The sequence below is a fragment of the Halichoerus grypus genome, chromosome 4 (genome assembly GCF_964656455.1).
Source record: "Halichoerus grypus chromosome 4, mHalGry1.hap1.1, whole genome shotgun sequence".
Taxonomy (NCBI): Eukaryota; Metazoa; Chordata; class Mammalia; order Carnivora; family Phocidae; genus Halichoerus; species Halichoerus grypus.
In genome coordinates this window covers 100,492,859-100,513,961 of record NC_135715.1, presented here as the reverse complement: position 1 = coordinate 100,513,961, position 21,103 = coordinate 100,492,859, and the positions used below count along the sequence as shown (strand labels likewise).

The 21,103-nt window shown below is 46.4% G+C and overlaps 1 protein-coding gene and 1 pseudogene across 4 annotated transcripts in view; one reads left to right on the top strand and one right to left on the bottom strand.

The window, feature by feature from the left end:
* Positions 1–21,103, bottom strand: part of MGAT5 (alpha-1,6-mannosylglycoprotein 6-beta-N-acetylglucosaminyltransferase) — a 557,249-nt gene that overhangs the window by 432,326 nt on the left and 103,820 nt on the right. For all 4 annotated transcript variants that reach the window (XM_078070704.1, XM_078070706.1, XM_036106945.2 and 1 more), the window contains one exon: positions 18,753–18,887. The gene's annotated coding sequence lies outside the window, so the exon portion shown is untranslated. The remainder of the gene's footprint in view (positions 1–18,752; positions 18,888–21,103) is intronic.
* Positions 6,404–7,295, top strand: LOC118544968 (large ribosomal subunit protein uL1 pseudogene; annotated as a pseudogene).

Genomic DNA, 21,103 nt, shown 5'->3' with positions numbered 1-21,103 from the left:
ATTCTCAGTATACATATGTTGTACCTTCATACTCCATTCTTCATGCTTTTTAACCGTTGTTTGTTTGTTTGTTTGTTTTTAAATATTTCCATCTCGTCTGTGCTTCATTTCTAGGTCACTATATCTCTCTTCAGCTGTGACTAATCTGCTTTGTGGCCACTGAAGTTTTAATTTCAATTATTAGATTTTTTTGTTTTCATTTCTAGAAGTTCCATTTGGTTCTTCTTGTTTGGGTATACTTTATATTACTAGTTCCTTGCTGATTTTCAAGGGTCCCTCTATTTCTTTTAACATATCAAACATAATTACAAATTATGTGTCTGATAATTCTAATATCTGATATATTTCATATTGTTTCAGCCCTCTTTTGTTTTGGCTTACTTTCAACCATGGCAAATTGTTTTCCTCTGTGTTTTGTGACATTAAATTCTAAGCTGCTCATTTTCCTTGGAACCTGATTTGTAGAAATTCTCAGGGACCTGGGATGAGGGTGGGTTCTTCAGAGAGGAAATGCATTTGCTCCACTCAATGCCTTAAAGCAATATCACAGTCTGGTATGATTTGAAAACACCCTTTTAGGTTAAGGTTTTTCAAATCATGAGGAAATATGAATTTGGGCTACAAATTTAAGTGAAATTTAAATTAATTTAAGTAAAATCAAGTAAAATGAACTTTAATACTCTAAAAATAATGTTTAGTAAATATCTACCTGTCTGTTCCAGTGTCCATCTGTGAGTCCATCCACTTATTTATCTATGTTTCTCTGTGTATATGTGCTTAGAAAGTTGCCTGAAATGAAATCTATCTAACAATAACAAGGTTTACTCCTCAGTAATGATATCTAATGAGTTTTATTCTTGATCTTTGTTCTATTTGATCTTTGTTCTATTTTGTATTGCTTAATTTTATTTTATAATGATCACATCCCTCCTCCCCCCTCCCCCCCCCCCCCCCCCAGTAAGGATGTCCTTACTTTAAAAACAAACCGATAGGTGAACAGTTTGCTGTAATATATTAAACATCTTCCTTCAGGAGTCTGACCAACACCTTGCCTGGTCTCCCCTTGTGCTTCTGTCCTGAACTGGATTCCTGCCTCTCTGTTAGTAACGTTGGATTAGAGTCCAGTCTCTTGTTCCTAATCCGGCATCTCCGGCTTCACTACTTGCTGACAGACTTGTACCAAGCCTGCCTGCTTGGTTTGCACATCTGACCAGCAGGGAGAGTCCTTTTGCCAGGGCCTGCTGTCCAGCAGGTCAGTCTTGTCAGATTCTCGGTGCTGACTGCTGTCTCGGCATGGCGCCAGGCTCTGGTCAGCCCCTCCAGATGGTGCACTCTGCTGGCTCCGCTGGAAACCTCCAGCACCTTGAGCTGGACCAGGACTTCCCCTGTGTCCCTGTGTGCAATGCATGCATCACCTTTTTCTACAGAGGCCATGGATCGTCAGCTCCGGGGCAGACTTCAAAAGAACCACTGCACAGCTTGCTAATGTCACCCACTGAGGGATTTGTTTCCTGAGCTGGGAGGCAAATAACATCAACAGAGTGTTACAGCCAAACAAAACAGAGTCTAATGCCTTAACTAAACGGATCCTTTTGGTCTGCTTAGAGCTATACATCAGCCTGCTCAGCCTCTAAGCTTGGGACACCCCTGAAGCAGAGTTTAAGAAATCTATATTTGATCTATTTATATAAACAAAGGCAATAGACTGGAAATAAGGTGGGACCGTGTGCTTGCAGGGGGCAAGCTGGGTCTCTGTAAGAATTGAAATTTCTTTTCAAAAACAATCGCCATGCATTCTGTGGTTTTCATTAGGAGCCAGATTTGGGACTCCAGCACTTCTTGTCCAGAAAATCTGCCTTAGGAAAATAGGATGTCTCAAGACATTCAAAGGACAAGCACTCCAACTGCTTTTAAAACTTAATCATGTGTGAAATGTACTACTTCCACCTGTATTGGCCATTTGGCCTTTGCGGCAGGCCTCCTGCCAAACCCCTGTGCATGTCACCTGTCCCGAGGCAGCGTGGGCCCGGCTTGGGACTCCAGTGCAGCCCAGGTGACCCCACAGGGGCAGGAGCTTCTCAGTCTTTTTATTCCCTCTCTCTTCTTTCTCCCCCTTTCCCCAGGCTGAGTCCTAGATGCCCCAGCAGTCTGCTGTTTTGTTCAGGTTGGGCTGGGTGCACTGAATTTTTGGTACTAAACCTGCCAGAAAAATCGATCTGTCACCTGTCGCGACCCCTTAGACTCCTGCTGTCTCTTAGTGACCTGTGGTCAATCCAGGTGTTGTATTATATTACAGCTTTCCTGGTTGCAAAGTGAACAATGATCCTTACCAGGTAACACACAGGCTGAGTTAGTGCCAGCACACATCTTCAAAAATTCTTTAGGGATGTGTCTACTGAGCAATTTCTGGTACCACAGCAGGTAGGTGAGGGAAATATTTAAGGGCCTGTGGGATTTGCTTTACCACTTAAATCATGCCTATTTCGTGACTGCTTTCTTTGTCTATAAAAGAGACTGGTCTTTGCTGTAAAGTCTCCGCACAATAGGGTTCAGGTAAGGGAAGGACCAGCCCGGGCCTGGAAGGAAGACTGAGAGTCTGACCCTTTGGTCAGCCTCATTTTCTTGGATTGTGATAGACGGTTCCCCACCACCAACTCTTTTTATCTTTTGAGTAACACTTTTGATATAGTTGGGGGGGGGGGAGATTTCAAAAGTAATACATGCTTACTTTAGGTAATTAGAAAAGTCCAGAATATACAAGGTGAAATATACAAATCATCCATAATCCTGCAGTCTAGTTATAACAACACTGCCATTTCGTATATGTACTTGTGGTCATAGACGGTATGTAGGTTGGTAGGTAGGTAGACGCACAAGCCAGAACATCATTACATTTGGCTGTGCCAAGACAATGGAGTTCTTGACTCTCCAGAAGAGTGGGTTGCAAGGTGTCATTCTCAGACTAGCAACATAGGCATGCTTTGGGAACTTCTTAGTAATACAAATTTTCAGGCCTACCTCAGACCTCTTGGGAGTAAGAGTCTGGGGGCGGGCCCAGAGATGTCTCATTTAACCAGCCTTGCAGGTGATTCTAATGTATACTAAAGTCTGAGAACTACTGCTCTATAACTCACTTGACTCTCTGAACTACTGCCCCATCCTGACCCCTTCCCCATCTGCTATATGGGATTGCCAGAAAAGATTCTCAATTTAGCTCATTGGAGTTTAAACTTAGTCCAAGCCAATCATTTATACAGTCCCTTTAGGTTTAACTTTGTCTTCTTGGGACAACTGCTCAGTCTTTCAGATTTTTTCCCTGTCAAATTTATCCAGCTCCTCTCAAGACGGTGTCTGGGAATATGGGCTTTGCCTGTCCATGTCCACAGGGCTAGAGGGACACCTGGCCTTGTGCTGATGTTCCCCTCGGTGCTGAGTGCTGGTGCTGAGAGATAGCTGGCCTGATCTCATTTTAGGACATTCTGCAGGCATTTGCCCTGACGTTTGTGACCGCTGACATATTTGTGACCACTGACACATTTGTGACAATCCTGTTCTTTCTCAGATTGTCCGGGGGCCAGGGGCCTCCCTCTGCTATCTAGGTCTTTCCATAGCTCCAGCAGTTACTGTAGACCCCTGAGTTTCTGCCACATCTTCTATCTACTCTTAACTGGCTTGGCTCCCTCATGCTGTCACCTGTCCATGTCCTAACTTGGGGTCCATACCCTGAGGGGATGCTCACTGGACTCAGCCATGTCTCTCTGCCTTATTGGTCACATGCCTTGAGCTTGCCTTGCACAGTGGTCTCTGCCCTGAGTACCCAGAGGAGACTAGGTGAAGGTTCTGTCTGCCCATGGTCCCTCTAGCTCAGGGGGCATAGCTTCTTCTCCCTCAAATCTCCCCAACTCTGTGTCCACTTCTCTTCCCTCTAATCTCTTATGCAAAGCCACTGATGTGTTGAATGACCCTCTTTTCCTAGTTCCCAGCTTTCAAGCTCATCTCAGGTGTAAATGCCTATTTTGAATGTCAAAAGCTAAAGAGTAATTCTTTCTCTTGGCATCTGTAATCATGCCTGGCCTCGAGGCAGATGGATGTAGGAAGGCAAAAGAGAAAAACACAACAATATGTTTCCAAATCTTACCCTCTTTTCATAATCAAATATATACACAACGTTCACATAATTTGGATTCTGCTGCACGTACTTTGTGATGGGTCTTTTTTTTTGTCACTTATCCATATGCCATGAACACTGTTTCCATGTCATTAAATACTTTTCTACAACATGACTTTTAATGGCTCTGAGGAATTCAATTAAATGTGTGGTGGGAAGGAAACTACATTGCTATTTTCAAAGCTATTGGCAGTTCGTCTTGGTTTCTCTGGGGCATGGTAGCACAATTTATTTAAGGGAGAAATTATTATTTTGTTTTAATTGGGATAAAAGAAACACCTTAATGAGCCTTTTGATTATACAAAGGCAAGAAGTAATGCCTTCACTGGAGCCAAAGTTTTAGGCGAAGAAGGAGATAAATGGTGGTGAAAAAGTTGTCTCCTTGAGTTGTTCTGATGGTTGTAGAGTTTTGGCTTCCTTTGGGAGTTTGGAGTCAGGGTTTGCAGCCCAGGATGGAGGAAAGGGAGGAGGACTTGGATACAAGTAAAAATGAACTCCAAAAGGGGGAAGTGGGCCAGGACAGAGAGGTGAGATGGTCAGCAAGAAGTCCATTGCACTGAGGCACAAAAGATGGATTTAGGAATATTGATGTCTCACTTCGACATGTTTTATTTTCCTGTCTTGTCTTCTTTTATCATAAAAATCAAGGAAAGACTATTGCACACACAGTTGCACACCCCATCGATGCCTTGAGAAATGAAGGAAGGGGGATGTTTTCATGTTTGCAGTGAAGTGGAAGGAGGGTAGAAATATGGCCCAAAGACATTAGACATTGAGAGCAGCATGAATCAGGGGGTGTCAGCTACCTCCAACCACTGCAGCTGCTCCCACGGATTATGAGAAACATTCAGGAATCCCTGTGTCATAAAGAATGAGAAGTCCAGTTATTTTATTTGAGTATTAAATAACAGGGTGACCACACAAGGCTGGAAAGCCTGGGACACTTTAACCATAAGTGTATATTAGTTTGTTTAAACATGTCTTATTTGAGCTATTTTTTTCCCATTTTCTGTTGTCATTCATAACACTGGTATAAGCAGCCTTATAGATAAAGTTTGGGTATATTAGTCATTGTGTCCCTGGGGCAAATTCCCCGAAGTGGGATTGCTTGGGTGATGGAATGCCCATTTCAAAGACTTGTGATGTAGAACAAATTTGTTTTCAGTCTTTGAATTTCCCAGAAGAACCTGTAGGGTCATGAATCTATCAGAATCACTACTTTGCTTGTTGTCTGTGAACCAGACGGAGGATTCCGGGTGTTTGGAGGAATGCCTATGTCCTGAGTTCAAATCCTCACACCACACTTACGGCCTGGGAAACACTGGGTGAGTCAGATCTCTCTCTCTCTCTCTCAGATTTTCCTCACTTCAAAAACAAAGATGATTCAGTATCAACCTCCTAGGTTTGATTTCATGGAAATTACGTTTAGAAAGTTCATAGAATTTTATAGATACTAAAAATCCATAGATACTAAAAATACTGAATTATCTGCCCTTTTTGTTCATAGTGAGAGAGATTTGAAGATTTCAGTGTTTTTGTCTCCGCAGCTCCAGAAAGGGAAGAAACATAAGCCATGTGGAACCTGCTTGCTCGGGTGTCCTCTGCCAGCCATTAGCCTGAGTAATTTGATTCAAGGATATTTATGACCCACTTTGTGAAAAGCTGCCGCCCAGGCGGTGCTGTTTCTTATGTTCCCTTGCCGAGAAACCAACGGACAAGTAGAAATTGTGTGTTCTGTAAAGGGGCAGGTAGGCTTCTCTGGAAATTCTGGAAAGTCCGCTGGGTAAACACACGTCTGTTTCCCTAGGACTCACCAGGCTGGAGCCTGGGCGAGGGTTCCTCTTGTCCTCATTGGTGCTTCTTCTCTCAGACCCTCACTGGCAATCATTAGATCTCATCTGGCAGAGAGCAGGGGCCCTGCCTGTCTCTGAAACGCCTTTCTTTCATTAAGAATGAGTCATGTTCAGTATGGCCGGCTGGTACCAGAGGGGCAGGAAGTGTTTGCAAATGAGCTCGTGCTCCTTGACACCTGCGAGGTCAAATCCCACACACAGACAAGAGTTGCTCAGGAGCATGTGTACAGGGCAAATCGGGAGGAGAAATCCATGATGGTCCTATCTCTCTAGCTCCCCGATGTCACTGTGGAGGCTTTTTACAGACGTTCTTCCATCAGGGCTGGGCCTGGGGGGGTGGCTGAAGGAGGTGCGTCACGCTCTGCAGGGGTGGATCCCATCTTTATTTAGAATTCTAGAATTTTGCTTCTCATGGATTTTTTTTTGCATGAATTTTGATTAAAAGATACTGCTCTATTGGATTGAATAGTGTCCCCCTCCTCAAGTTCAGAACCTTAGAACGGGACCTGATTTGGAAACAGAGTCTTTGTGGGTGTAGTCTGTTAAGATAGGGTCACACGGACTCTCTTTTCCGGTTACTGCGGTGTGAAGAACCATGAGCAGCAAAGTCTCCCGAGACACCCTATACGAGGCGGTGCGGGAAGCCCTGCACGGGTACCAGCGCAAGCGCCGGAAGTTTTTGGAGATGGTGGAGCTGCAGATCAGCCTGAAGAACTATGACCCTCAGAAGGACAAACGCTTCTCGGGCACTGTCAGGCTTAAGTCCACTCCCTGCCCCAAGTTCTCCGAATGTGTTTTGGGGGATCAGCAGCACTGTGATGAGGCCAAGGCAGTGGATGTTCCCCATATGGACATTGAGGCACTGAAGAAACTCAACAAGAATAAGAAATTAGTCAAGAAGCTGGCCAAGAAATATGATGCCCTTTTGGCTTCAGAATCTCTGATCAAGCAGATCCCATGAATCCTGGGCCCAGGCCTGAATAAGGCTGGCCAGTTCCCGTCCTTCCTGACCCACGATGAGAACATGGTGGCCAAAGTGGATGAAGTGAAGTCCACCATCAAATTCCAGATTGGAAGAAGGTGCTGTATCTGGCAGTGGCTGTTGGCCATGTGAAGATGACAGATGACGAACTTGCGTACAACATCCACTTAGCGGTCAAATTCCTGGTGTCCTTGCTCAAGAAGAATTGGCAGAATGTCTGGGCTTTATACATCAAGAGCACCATGGGCAAGCCCCAGTGCCTGTACTGAGGCACAGTTCAATAAATCCTAGTGCTACCCTTAAAAAAAAAGATAGGGTCACACGGGAGCAGGGCAATCTCTAAGTCCAGGGACTGGTGTCTTTATGCGAGGACCATGCGATACACAGAGACACAAAACGAAAGACCCACACGTGAAGACAGAGGCGGAGACCAGAGCGACGCAGTGACAAGCCAAGGAAGGCCAAAGATGGCGGCAACCAGCAGAAGCTGGGAAGAGGCAAGGCAAGCTTCATCCTTAGAGCTGTTGGGGGAAGAACAGCCCTGCTGACACCCTGACTTCTGACTTCTAGCCTCCAGAACTATGACAGAATCAATTTCTGGTGTTTGGAGCTCTCTAGTCTGTGGGACTTTCTAATGGCAGCAGCCCAAGGAAACTACCGCGAGTGCATTAAAATACGATTTATCTCGATCGCAGAGTTTTTTGGCACCCTCTTAAATTCTGTACCTGCGTTGAATGCCTTTCTCTCCTTACCCTAGTGGCGTCTCTGTCCTCTCCTTTATCTCTTCTTAACAACCCAAGGAGGAACACACAGAGGAAAATTGTCTATGGGCTCCTTCCAATATGACATATACGATACATGAATGATATTAATGTGACTTATTTTGAATCCTCAGTTGGCAAGGTCTGAACATATCCAGGCTGTGGATATTTATGTCCAGGGGTATTTGTTCACTTCAAAATACTTATTAGGCCCAGACAGTGTCAGAAACTGCTGGCTGACAACAGCAAAATACACAATCTCTGCCTTTAAGGAGTTCATGGTTTAGAAAGGGAGATAAGAGAGAGACACACGCATCACAGAAAGGGGTGGTGCAAAGCAGGGGTCATGCTCCCCCAGAGGTTTTTGTCTGCCCCACAATCCTTCCAGGCCCTTCACAAGAAACTCTCTAGATCCACTCCTTCTCATCCATGGGGCAAGAGTTGAAAGCTGAATGTCTCCTTTGCCCTGTTCCCTTCCTCCTGATTCCCAGTAGGTGTGGGCCTCCTGGTGTTCTGCCAACACCTCTTCTCTCTTGGCCAAGGTTGTGAGAGAGGAGATCAGGCCCATGATGATGTCAGAAAAACTCCCGGAGCCAGGAGACCCACGCCAGGGTTCAGAAAGAGCGTTGTCAAAATAGAACTAAGAATACACATTCTTTGGGAATGGTGGGGTAAGGCTAGGGCCCTGGAGTGGGCCTCAGAGTTCAAGGGCCACTGGGTATCTACTGGTAGTAACAAGATAAATCAGATCTCTGCTGGCTTGGAGAGCCAGCTGGGAAGGAAGGGCAAGAAGGAAGAAACAGGCTGATGGTCCCATGAGCCTGGGATTCATGGGTGATGCCATACTGGAAGAAGAACAACAGAGAAAAGAGGGATGGGCCGTAGCTCTGGTGCATGATTTTCCCAGCTGGAGAAAACTCAGCCCTCTTGGAACCAGCTGTACCTAAAGCCATTTGCCTTAGTGATGCAATTTAAAAATAGTGGTAATTGCCAGCTCCCTGAGTGTGACCAATTATTACCATTATTATAATTGGACTGGAAATTAACCCACTGTATATGGAAGCCACAACATATCCAAACTTGTTTCAGGCCAGCTGGTGTAGAAATGCTAACGTTAGCGTGGTTGGTGTGTTCTTGGAAGAACTCAAAGAAGAGGTGGGAGGTGGGGGGGACAGTGGCGGCTGCAGCCCTTGCTTCTTCCCAGCCTCTGCAGCACATCTGAAATCCAGAGCAATGAGAAGCTGTGCCACAGGGCTGATTGGCTTTGCCCCTCCTGGCGAAGCGGCATCCAGCCTGACTGTCCACACGTGTTCACCTGTTCTCTGGGGGAATGGGTGTGTGAAAGCATGTGTGTGAAAGACACGAGTTGTGTCTTCCCACAATGGCAGCTTTATCCAATCATAAAGCAAAGTTAAATCACAATGATAAAGCAGGTTCAGGATTCCAATGACAAGTCACCATGGATTAAACTTGGCTTCTTACACAGCATACAGAGCAGGACAGAGACAAGCCACACAACAAAGATAACAGAAGGGCGCAGGAAGTGAACGAACCCAACACGAAGTCAGTCTGGGGGCGTGCAGTTGAGATAAGGCCTCGCCACTTACTGCTTCTGATGTCCACGCAGGGAAGGCTCTCGGTTCTGTTTGGAGATCATTCAGGCAGAGCCTTCGGCAGCAGTTGCCTTTTTTAAGTGGTCAGACATAGAGGGGTCATGTCTGAAGAGTCTGATGGTTTGCTACCCAAATCCTTCCCTTTGTAAAGGGATTTCATCAGTTTTGGGTGTCAGCTGACTTTGGTCCCGGTGATATCTCCTAGCTGCAGTACCTTAACTGCTTGCGTCATTGCTTGACCGGGCCCCTGCTTGACATGAGAGACTCCATTTTGCTCTCTACAGGGTGCATGGCTATGAGTGTGAGGCCTGTGTGTTCTAGAGGGTCTGAAGAGGCCTGAGATCTCTGGGAACCCTAAACTAATCGAAATTCTGAGGTTCACATAGAAGATTTGTCCATTTTGGAAAACCAGACTTAATGGGAAGAAGTTGCCCTGCACAGTGTGGTAAGAAGAAAGAACAGAGGAGATTTTTCTCCCTGGCAACTCTATAGTAGAGCTGGGACCAGGGTGAGGCGGGCAAGGCAAAATTTAAGGAGGATCTCACTCCGAGGTCCACACAAGTATAGTGTCAGCCCCAGCACAAACCTGAGAGTGAGGGCCTCCTTAAATTTTGTGCCCTAGCCCCAGTCCTACTCTCGGGGAAGCCTGCCCCTGGTCCTTATGGGAGGGGTAGTGAGCAGGATGGCTGTCATGGGGGTGACCTAGGAGAGGACTTGGGAGGATGGAGGCTTTTGTAGCAACTGTTTGTTGCCTCCCCAGACATTCATTTCTCCTTCTTCCTTTGTAACAGGAGCCTGATTTTTATTTGGGAGTGGTGAGCAATAAACCTAGTTTAACAAATCCCATAAAAAGATATTTCCCAGGTGCCCTTGTACCTTACAGCTTGGTCATGAGACCAGGCTTCCCTCTTTGAAAGAGAAGCATAAATATATGCCACATGACCAGGACAGGCTGCTTAAAAGGAGCTAAATAAACTGGAAAAACTTTTTTTTTTTTGCCATTTTGACTTTCCTCCTCCTTCTAGTCCGCAATTTGGAAGCTCCAAGGATATCTCGGATCATCAGTAACCTTGAGAATGGAAGCCACATGCTAGGAAGACACGGTAAAAAGAGAAATCTAGGTCCTGAATGACACTGTGGAGCTGTTAAAGATGCTGTTATTAAATCTCATATGAGACAGGTCTTTATAGATGTATAATCTATATCTCTGAGATAGCTCTGAGAAGAAGTAATTGGCTTCACTTCTTCTTCTTACAAAGGGCCACGCAGGAATTGAGACCCAGGGCTCTCTGAGTCCAAGCCTGTGCCCTTAGCAGCTACCCTGTATCACTGTGAGGCAAGAGTACTCACGGCTAAGCTTTGGGAAACAAGCTGTATGGGTGTCTGTTTGGGGCAGAGCTGCCAGTCAGCCCCTTTCTTGACCCGGCTTTTGTTCCCATTAAGGGCCCCCGAGCAGCTTGTGCTCCCTAAACCTGAAGCCTGCTCAGGGGCTCTGCTGTCTCCCTACCTCTGTAGGCCAGGCCCAAGATGTCAGCCTCCCTCCTGGGGCCTTCGAGCTCTCAGCTTCCAGGAGGCCACCTGCACATGCTGATCCCGGCCAAGGGTTTTCTTATCCAACTTCCACACACTCAAATAGATTAGGATTCCATGAAATATTGATGCCTTTTCCTATGGTCTGGGGAAATCTGTATCTATCCAGATCAGCCAGGCTGACTGATAAATCAGGCTGAGGGGAGGCACTCTTTTGTTCCACTGCTTTGCCCTTCACTGACAGGAGGGGGAGAGGAGTCCTGGCTGGAGCACGCTCAGGTTTCCAGGGCAGCTCAGGACCAGCAAGGCTGCCCAAGGACAGGTTCTGTGGGGGGTGGCTGGGAAACGGGATTGTTCTTAGGAAAATCGTTCAGCCAATAGACAGGACAGGGCCTATCTTGTATAACTTGAGGCCCCCGCCCCCCATCATATCCCAGGTCCCCCAACTTCCCACTTCTTTTCTGCCCCCAGATACTCAGGTCGCTGCTGATGTCAGAAAGTAATTCCTTTCCTCTTGAGGTCTTTGAGATCTTCAGCAGGCTCCCCAGCCTGGCTGAAATTGTGGATTGTGTTTATCTTTGTGTTCAGGCTTGCTGATCACACACAGAGCTGATGGTGGGGGAGGGGGTATGAGAGACAAGGGAAGAGAAAGTTCAAGTGCATAGTTTGGCTCAAAGGGCAAGGAAGGGGATGAAGTGAGGTGGGCCACGCTGTGTGCCTCTGCCGGGAAGAGGGACCCCTGATAAAGGGGTTGGTGCAAACAGCCCTAGTTATGATATTGCCTTCTTTGTGGGACCTTAGGCTGTCTGCAGCAACCCACTGGTTCCAGGTGGTACGTTGGCTGTGCTGACAGGCGATGGGGTTGGGGGCCTCGGGGCACCCCTAGTGCAGACCAGAGGGTACCAGGGACTGTGTCATGCTTGGTTACCCTCAACCCAGCAGGGCTCAGGCCTGAGCAGGACAGCTACCACCCTCTGCCTCTGCGTGTGTGATGGTTAATTTTAAGGGTCAGCTTGCCTGTGCCAGGAAGTGCCCAGATAGTTGATCAAACATTATTCTGGGTGCTTCTCACAGGGTGTTTTTGGATGAGATTAACATTTAAACTGTATGACTGAGTAAAACAGATTGACTTCCTGAATGTGGGTGGGCCTTATCCAATCAGGTGAAGGCCTGAATAAAACAAAAAGGCTGATCCTCCCTGAGTAAGAGAGAATTCTCCTTCCTGGTACACGTCAAATGGGGGACATCAGCTCTTCCTGGTTCTATAGCAGCTTCCGGCCTTTGGACTCAAACTGGGCTCTGCAGATTTTGGACTTGTTGGACTGCATAATTGTGTGATCCAATTTTCAATGACACACCTCTCTCTCTCTCTCTCTCCTCTCTCTCTCTCTCTCTGTATATATGTATGTATATATATATATTCTATTGATTCTGTTTCTCTGGGAAACCCTAATACACACTGTCAAGAAGCATCCCCATGGTGACCCAAATTAAAGGGCCATCACTAACCTAATTATATCTGCCATGGGATAGCCAAACTGCCATGGGGTAGCCAATAGGGCTAAGGAACACATGTGGAAATTTCCAGAATTATCTGACATAAATCTTTAGGAAGGGTAGCTTGTTTCCTTAGTGTGAGAGCTAAGGAAATATTTCCAAGCCCTTATGGTAGGCTGAACAACGTCCCCCTAAGGATGTCCACCTCCTAATCCTCAGAACCTATGAATGTGTTAACTCACAAGGGCAAAAGGGACTTTGCAGATGTCATTAAGGATCTTGAGATGGAGAGACTGCTCTGGATGGTCCAGGTGGGCCCAATGTAACCATAAGGGTCCTTATAAAGAGGTAACAAGAGGGTCAGAGGAGGGGCAAGAGACATGGCAATGAAGCGGAGGTTGCAGAGGTGTGCTCTGAAGATGGACAAAGGGGCCATGAGCCAAGGAAGGCGGGTGGCCTCCAGAAGACAGAAAAGGTCAGAGAGACTAATACGGGTTATAGCTGGGAAATATGTTACTGCCCCCGGGGCAGCGCAGGGCGTTAAGAAGTCAGCCTGTGGCCGACACCGAGGTTGTGCACCCTCCCCACTGCCATGCACTGACTGACGCACTGAGAATGCAGGGGGAATATGTATACACACGGGTGAAGTCATGATGTGGCCACCAAATGCATCAACTGACCCAAACGTCGGCTGTGTCCTCTGTGGGCGCCTCAAAATGTTGCATGTAAGGACCAGGAGCCTGGGCACTTTTTGGAGACACTTAGGGTTTGCAAGGAAGGCAGGTCTATCCCACCAATGGTAGGGAATGGTGTAGGGACCCCTCTCCCGGCCCAGGATTGTGTTTGATGCCAGCACAGGACTGGACCAGGCGGCTTGCTTACCTGCTGTGGACGCTCTGGTGTACAGTGAGGGTGGCCTGAGAGAGCACGGCTAAGCAGCCAGACCACAGCCCAAGCTGTCAAGGTCACTGCGGACAGAGGCCGTCCTTCTGTTTTCTAGCTCCCCACCCACCCTATAGGTTTCCTAAGTTTGGCTTGGCTTCCCAAATAATCGGATTTTCACATTCTGTCTTTATGTTTTCTTTAACTATTTTTAGATCCTTTGATTCCGCTTAGTTGGCCGCTGCTCTTCCCCCAAATACTTGAAGAACTTCCAATTCGGCATTTCGGCGGAGGCCAGGACTTGGGGCTGGGAAGCGGGCCCCCTTCCCACCGCAGCTCCCTGCTCTGCGCAGTGAGGCCGGAGGCCCACAGGCGGCCTTCCCGGCGGCGGGAACGAGCCAGCCCAGGCTTTCTCACCAGCCACCGGCGGGGGGGGCGGGGAGGCGCCAGCTGTGGACGCAGCCCACGGCGTCGCTGAGGGTGGCCCTGCAAGGCTTTCCTCCAGAGAACAGCCACAGCCCTTCTAAAGCTTCTCTGTGCCAGTGGGCCAAACAGGACGGACGCCATGGCACAGAGATGGGTTTTTTATTTTTTAGTTTTTTAAGATGTATTTATTTATTTTAGAGAGCGCGGGCGAGCACACACACGGAGGGGCGGCACAGAGGGAGAAAGAATCTCAAGCAGACTCTGCTCTGAGTGTGGAGCCCCACGCGGGGCTCGATCCCAGGACCCTGAGATCATGACCTGAGCCGAAATCAAGAGTCTGACGCCTAACTGACTGCATCACGCCGGTGCCCCCCAGAGATGGCTTTTAAACTCCTGTGACATTTCAATACTACTTAATGATCTTTCAGTCATCTGGGGTATTCCTTCTCCAAAGCCTGGCACCCGTTGGTGGCTGCCTGGGCTCCACTCCTACCTTTGGCTCCTACCACCTGCGTGACTGTACCTCTCTGGGGCCTCAGTGATCTCTTCTGTAAAATGGGTCTGATAATAATAGTGTCTACCGCCTGATATCGCGGTGAGGATTAAATGCGTCAATATCTATATAAAACACTTAGGACTGTGCCTGACACATAACACACACTGTGGGGGTTGTTGGCGGTTACTTGCGCCAAACCTCTGCAGCTTTCCCCCAGCTCCCATCTCCAGCCCTGACCCTGGATTCTCAGGCGATGACGTTACTGTTTTCACTGCTGAGGAAACAGAGGCCTCGGCTACAAAGGATCTGGACTCCACTCCACTTCAAAGATTTACATTTCATGAATTTGCATCCCCTCCTTCCTGATCTCAAAGGGCAAAGGGCCCCTCCTCTTGGCCAGTGCTAACGCTCTATTTGTGGCCTGAATTCCTGCTCTTCTCATCTCCTAAGTCTGGGTCTCCGGGGCGGCCATGCCCTGGGTCACTTCCCTTCAAGGCCACACTTCTTAATTGCAAAGGAAGTGGTAGTTAGAAGACATTCATGGTAGAAAAAAATACAAAGCACTAAAAATAAAAATCACCCAGAATCCCATTTAACTGGCCCCTCTACAACCCGTTGCCACCCGCACAAGATGATCTATTCGTGGATTTCAACACACCATTTCTCTGCTTCAAAACTTTGCAAGGTTTTCTCCACTTCCGGCAGAAGCAAGTTTATCCTCCTTGGTAGGGGCCTGGGCTCTTCCGAGGTCTACCTTTCTATCCTTCCCTCCTACCCAGAGGCCTTTGAGACCTCCCTAAACTTTGCTCCTGGTCCTTCCTCTACCTGGTAAAATTCTACTGGTTATTGAAGCTCCATATTAAATGCTGTCTGTCGGTAATGCCTTCTGTTAACTGTCTCTAGGCAGCAGGGATGTTTCCTGTGTGCTCCGTGGCATTGTGTTCACATTTCTAATAAAGCACTTATCACATCCTACCACCTGTGCAGGTTGGAATTTACATGATTCTCTAGATTCATGGACTTTGGCTGTTGTTGAGCTCAGCACTCCTGGGAATGGCTGAAACACAGACGATAGACTACTTGCTCGGAGTTGTTCCAATAGGCATTTAACTTACCTTTGGAACTAGCGTATCATAAATGGTCCCAGATCTCAATTTGCAACTGGAGCAGGGCATTTGGGGGGAGCTTATCTTGAGAGTGTCTCTATCACGGACGCCTTTCCAGGGGGTGCAGGGGACTCATCTGGGCCAGATTTTCTGCTGTAGGTTTGCCTTCCCGAGTTATTTAGAATCTGCCGCTCACTGAACTTGAGGTGGTCCTCAAGCTTCAGCAGGTGTTAGAATCACACCCTGGTCATGGTGGGGGCTGGGCTGAGGGGACTGGAGGCGGGGAAGGAGGAGGAGATGTGGAAATGCAGATGGCTGGGTCCCACCTCCAGAGTTTCTGATTTCCAGGAGGACTGCGGTGGGACCCAGTGATATGCATTTCTAATAAGGGCCCAGGAGACGCTGCTGATTTGGTCCTGGGACCATACCTCTCAGAAAATGGACAAGTGTAAGCTCTGCTTTCCTCCACTGCCCTGTCCTACGTTTTCTCTCTGTTTCTATGGCAATGGCTATGGTTTTCCTTTCCTCATTAGCATCACTACTAGTGACTCCTTTAGCTTTAAAACTGTTTTCCTGCTCCTCCGTGGCTCCCTTCCCCTTCTCCAACCTACCTATTATGAGCACCCAAACGACAAGGATTATGCCAGTATAATTTTTACATCCTTAGTGTCAATGATGACTGGCCCACACTAGGAGCTTGAATAAATGCGGCAATAATTGGGCTGGGTGTCTGGTTCTGGCCCTGCTATTGAATTCCCTTTTTGGGCAGTGAGTTAAATACTGTCCATTCAATATTTATTATCAGTAAAATAAAGAGAATGATGCTTCAAAGTAGAAAGGGATTAGAGAACTGGATTAAAAAAAAAAAGAGTCTGCCTAAAAGGAAGGTTAATTAACAACCAATTAATTGATAAGGTGGAGGCCATAGCTGTCCCTGGCAGCGGGAATGGTTGACCAGGCAGCCAACAGTCCAGGTGGCCCATGGAGCTGCTTCCCGGGCAGAGAGTTCCAAGTTCTGTTCCTTAACTTTTGCCACAAGAACACAGCTACTGCAGCATCCATGGGAAAAACTGTCCCCGAAGAATTTTGGTTTGGAGGAAAAAAAATAAGGAAATGTGGGCTCCACACAGCTGTCCTGGCCTAGAGCTTCACTGTGTATTAATATAAAGCCTGACTATAAAAATAAATGTCTATCTTTTCTGATTTAAAAAATTCATTCACAAATTAGAAGTTTTGAGAATACAAAAAGTATCCTGGAGGACATAAGTCACCTCTAATATTAATAGCCCCAAATGATCTGCATTTGCGTGTTGAATTATTTTTCCTTCCTTCATCTTTCTCCCTCCCCCCTCCCTTTTCTTGGTGACATTTTATGTGGTTTTAGCCTTTACATATTCTGTATCCTGCTTTCAAAAATTAACCTTGTATCATAACATTTTCTGTCATTTTCCAGTCTTCAAAAACATGATTTTTAATCCTTATTTTTTAATTACAATAATAATTGCTGTTCAGGAGACCCAAGGATTCAGAATTGTAGATAACGGGAAAGAGAAATTTTCTCCTTTCCAAATGCACTCCCCAAAGGAAATCACTGCCAAGGGCTTGAGACTTTGGGTGGAGGGGTGGGGGGTGAGGGAGCATAGTCAGTAATTTAAAATTTAAAGCAAATCAACAAATGGGCTTATATCATTCTGCCATTTACTCTTAAAAAAAGATTTAGCAATTTTGTGGTCACTTCTTTTTTACTAAAAATAGTGAAAATGTGATTTTTCATAGCTGCTCAATATTCTATTACTGAACACTCATCTCGTTTGGCATTTTTATATTCTAAAGAGTGCTTGAGATGAACATCTTATATATACTTGTTTATAGGAGGTAAGGGTATTTTTAATGGCTCTTATATGCTAAGCAAGTCAGTATTAAGGATTTACCCTCCAAATAGTGCTCTTGACTTTTGTCTCACCTTGACTCCTGACTTCACCCCTCACTCTGGTCAGTCTCTCAAGCCCCTTTGGGTGCAGGCTACAGTGTGGCTCACTGAGACCCAGATCTCCCTGGTTATAACTCAGGGGTGGCACTGTCCTGTAGGAAGGAAAAGGGTGAGGGATTCAAAGGGGTAGAGATGTCTGGAGAGAGAGGGGTTCCTATCACTCACCTCTGACACACAGAGTGAGGGGGCAGGGAGGGGAGGAGCCCTGCTTTCCCCTTTACCGCTGAGTGGAAGTCTCTGTCTCCATCCCCGCTCCTGAGCCACACTAGAAAAATAGCTCTGGGAGAGGAAACATCTGAAATTATCAGGAAGATTAAAGGTAGAGGGCGATGTTATCAGCCCTTCGGGAACGGTCAGGGCAACTGCTCGCGCGTAGGGGAGAGGTGGGATTCACAGAGAAGGCACTGGAGACAGTGGATGGCAGGACAGAAGGCTTTCAGAATGGGAACTCACAGACCTTTCTCAGACAAGAGTGGGAATACGTGCAGTTTCACATGACAGGAACATGTGCTTCTTAGTGAAAGGCTGGAGGAGGTTCATGGTTCACTGGGAAGGAGCAGGAAATCACATTCTCCCAAGATGGGCAGAGATAAGGAAGGAATCTTGGGTCCTTGAAAAGCATGGCTGATGTATGATTATTCTAGTCCTGGGACATAATTCAAGGGTCTTGGCAGTCATTTCTCATTTCGTCAGCATTTCTTGCTCTGGAATCATCCCTCTCATAAACCCTTCCCTGAGATGGTGCAATGGGGGAAAAGGATCAGCCTAGAAGAAGAGACCAAAAGGTGTGAAGTCTTCTCCTTTAAACACAAAGCTGAGAGTTTTATGGTGGCAGTTGCCCAGGATGGGAGCTCTTCAAAGTCTCATGGTATGTGTACCTGCTGGTCATGGGTCTCTAATCCTTTGAGCTAGACCTAGGTACCCTGAAGCAGGTAGAATAGGGAAATTCTGGGTAAATGCAGGAGGAACAACAAACTGGGAACTGAGTCTGACACCTGACAGCGTTTGTGGCCATCAGGCAACCTTGCGAGACCTTGCGAGACCCCTGCGGTTTCTCACGGCCACAAGAATCCTGTTGTTGCTCAACAGCACGCATGTGCACACAGACCCAGTTAGCTTGCAAGTGACCGAGAATGACCCCTCCACTGGGGGCGCTAGAGGGACAATAGTACATTTAGAGTATATTTGAAGTCTATGTCAGAAAAATCAGATTGAGCCTGCGTATCATAGCTAACACTGAGCATACGTAATGATATACAGAGTTCTTGGAATTCCCCGCCTGTTCCCAGAGCCTCGTGTGACTCTCCTGTGCCCAAATTATAACCACCTTTAAGAATCAGAGCCCCACATCCACCCAGGGCGACTCAGATCCTTTCTCTGAGTGCATCCGCACTTCCTCTTCTCTACTGTGTACTTTTGCTTTGCAATAAAGCTTCTGATATACTTACTCTGACTCATCCTTGAATCCTTTCTCTGGCAAAGTCAAGAACCTGGCACCGGCTGGTGGTTGAGGTCTCCAGCACCAAGAACTCCAACGTCTCCGGTATCAGACCAGTCAGGATTCAATCAGAGAAGCAGAACCACTAGGGGAATATATATATGACATTTTCAATAAATAATGGGAACTGTCTTGTTCTACATAGAGTCAAAAACGTCAAATACTGGTAATACATTGTATATACATATAAATTTATGTAAATGTGAAGTACAAGTGAGCAGGGACAAGCTGGAGCCCTTGAGCACGAGTGGGACCCTGTGAGGATGAACTGAAACCCATATCAGTTCTCTTTGCCTCTGGCCTTGGTGGTATGGGCATCCTGGAGAAGCTCAGGCTCTTCATCTAAGAGTGAAACACACACCTGGCCTAAGAGTTGCCTATGTTGGAAAAGGATTTAGGGGATGTTAGGGCAGTTGTAGGCCTGACTACTCCCTCACACCAATGAGATGTACCAGCAGATAAGTGAGAACATGTGCAAGCTACAAAGCACCCGCCAGCTTCCCCTCCATTGCCAATACCCACCCAACCCCAGTCTCCCACTGTGGCTCACCCTAACCAGAAACACACAGGAAAGGGAATTCCAGAAAATGTCGCTCATCCTAATCAAGTTGCTACATTACAAAGTCACCACAGTCCTCTTCTTGACCACTTGGCGTTCATACACACTCCTGAAACCATATTTAATCTCCAAATAAAGACAATAACAAAGTCATGCTCCCATCTAACATAATACAACTATCCGGGGTGCAAACAGAAATACTCTTTCTCTGAAAGAGGATATAAAGTTCTTTTTTTGGCTCTGGGTAATTTTCATTCTTCCCCTAGGAGATTCATACTCCCCCTTTTGTATCTTCTGCTTTAAATACTATAATATAAAGTTAATATCTATTAATACAGTTGATGTAAGATGATAAGCAGAAGACAGAGAGAAAGAAAAATATTCAATTAATATGCGTCTGAACATTCAGACTAAAATAAGGAATATTCATAACTATTATAGTCTTGTATGCAACTGGTCACAGAGTCGTAGCTGGTTTTTCTACCTTCTTCTACTACCTTCCCTATTTTTGCCTTCAACACTCACCTCAGCTTATTGAGCTTCCTTGTCTAGTGGTGGATAACGCAAACCTTCATTGCTGTAGGGTCAGGGCCCTTAGTAGTCCTGTCTGAATGGGGTTGTTGAATTTAATTCAGAACATGGAAATACTAAGAAGTGGCTCAGAGGATTATCTGCAATCCAGATATACTCCTCCTGACCATTCCTGTGTAGTAGCAACCCAGTTTTCCCTTGATAGGCAGGGTCAATTACCTCAACCTGTAAAGTAACTCTCCCCACCCGCCTCTTTCTGGCCTGTTGATTCACTTGCACAAGGAGCTCCAAATGGCCAGATGGCAGTCGAGTTCAACGGAATCATTGTTGTGCTGCTAGTGGAAGAATTTCTCTCTTTGGAACTAAGACCTCTAGCCCAGCAGAATCTAAAGTTAAGGGGACAGAAAGCAAAATTTTACTAGTAGATCACTAGGGGGCTTAATAAGTGGTGCAAGTTCCATTTGCCTTCTAAACCTCTGAATCTTGGCTATGGAGAAATAGCACCATATGCTGATTCAGAGCATATTCTGCACCCTAGAAGGGACTGTTCCACCCCTTCAATATTTTACCACCTACCCAGAGCTGGTGGTAACTGAGTCTTCAAAAGACCATTCCATCATCGTGCCCAGGTGGTCATGTCCCTATGGACTAGATTATAGGCTAGAACTGGAGAGTTTCTATAGCCCTGATGTAGAACAGTGAAGGTGAATTCCTGGCCTTGTCAGCTGAAAGAAAACTACTTCTGATGGTCTTACTAAGATTTATAGAGAAAAGGGCATTTGACCAATAGCTGTATATACCAGGTCCCAGGAGATGTGCCGATTTCCTCCAACAACAAAACCACAATCTGGAAGAGGAGCTACAATAGAATTCACCACCTGAATGTAACGAGCTACAATAGAATTCACCACCTAAGTTTAAGACAGCCACAGCCCAGCTGTTTTCCTCAAAGGCATACTATCATAGGCTAGTTGTACAAAGATGTGGTAGTGGTACTCACCATCTCTCAGGTTCTTGATGGTGACACTAATCTCTTCAGTCTCTCCAGAAATGTGATATTGCATTTGGTTTCCTATTTTCCTAGGTATAGAGTACTAGTGACTCCCACCTGGCTTTTCCTACCATAATAATTCTCACTCTACAGATTAGGGAACCAATGTGGGGATTCTGCTGAGTACGTCTATTCCAACAGTGCACTCCAGAATTGGGGA